Genomic DNA, 1,207 nt, shown 5'->3' on the forward strand with positions numbered 1-1,207 from the left:
AATATACACAAAGACTGTACAGTCAACAGCTATGCAAAGGCAAGGCTTAATCATAATTTATACTGAGTACAAGGCAAATGGTTTACTCAAACATCCATTTACTTTCTGGAAGTGGTCAATGTAGGAAAGGCTTCTTTTTTTTTCTTAAATGGTCTTCTTAAGGACCATTAAATCAAATCAGACAAAATAGGCTTAGCATATCAGTTAAGATTATCAGTTTTGAAAGACTGTAGTATCAAATCTGCCTCAACAAATTACAATCGAGGTGTCAGTGAAAACTTTTCTTTGAGGTCTATGGCCAGATTCCAAACCTGAAGGACAATCTTCAGGAAGACTGGAATGTAAAATATCGATTTCATTTTAGATATCATCGATGTCTTCATTATAACCCTCTATGTCATCAAACTGAATTTCATCATCATCTCCAGGACCAAATGTATCAGTTTCCTTGATTTTAGCATGCTCCGGAAGCTCACCGTAGGCCTTGAGACTTCTGCTTCATCTGCGTTGTATTTTAAAATGACATCGGCTTTGTTGTACTGGTAATCTCGGAGGGCTACCAATATGATATCTGAGGTGTTTATCCAAACCTTTTTTTTTTCAGTTTCCCTCTGATGTGGCATAGTCTCCTTGCACCATCGAAACACACGGCTTCTAATCGTCCGTTTCCCAACATCTGATTACCTGAGCATATTCTTGCCCATCCTCCTTGAACACAAGCTCTCGCTTTTCAGATTCAATCTCATTCTTCCCTCTACGCTGGTTTTTACCTCCTTTTCCATTATTCCTGGGCATGGCGGCAAAGACCGACTGGCAGCGTGCAGGACCGTGCACGGGCTGGCAGCAGGAACGGCGGTGGGAAATACTATTTTAATTTTTGAGATGGTTGCTTTTCTCAATTAGTGTGTATAGGAAATTTCCCAAGGAAAAGATTGTTTAATCGTGTGTGTAGAATATCTTTACCCAACAGAAAGATTGTATTGAAGTATTTTTTTTCAGAAGTCTTATTCACATAAGATACAATTTTGAGTGCTTTATAAACACTTAAAACATAGGCAAGTGAAGATTTAAGTTTATAATCATATAAAGATTACATAGCAAAAGTCTAAATAAATTAATGCTTTTTCAGGCTTTCCCTGACTGAGGAAAACCTGATATGATGACATGACTTGTGACCCTGCACCTAAAAGGTCTGGGCACGAGGGGC

The 1,207-nt window shown here is 38.4% G+C and overlaps 1 pseudogene; it reads right to left on the reverse strand.

Annotated features, from left to right (window-relative positions):
- Positions 1-360: 360 nt before the first annotated feature.
- LOC116895588 lies at positions 361-803 on the reverse strand (annotated as a pseudogene).
- Positions 804-1,207: the final 404 nt, after the last annotated feature.

This window comes from Rattus rattus, chromosome 3 (genome assembly GCF_011064425.1).
Source record: "Rattus rattus isolate New Zealand chromosome 3, Rrattus_CSIRO_v1, whole genome shotgun sequence".
Lineage (NCBI taxonomy): Eukaryota > Metazoa > Chordata > Mammalia > Rodentia > Muridae > Rattus > Rattus rattus.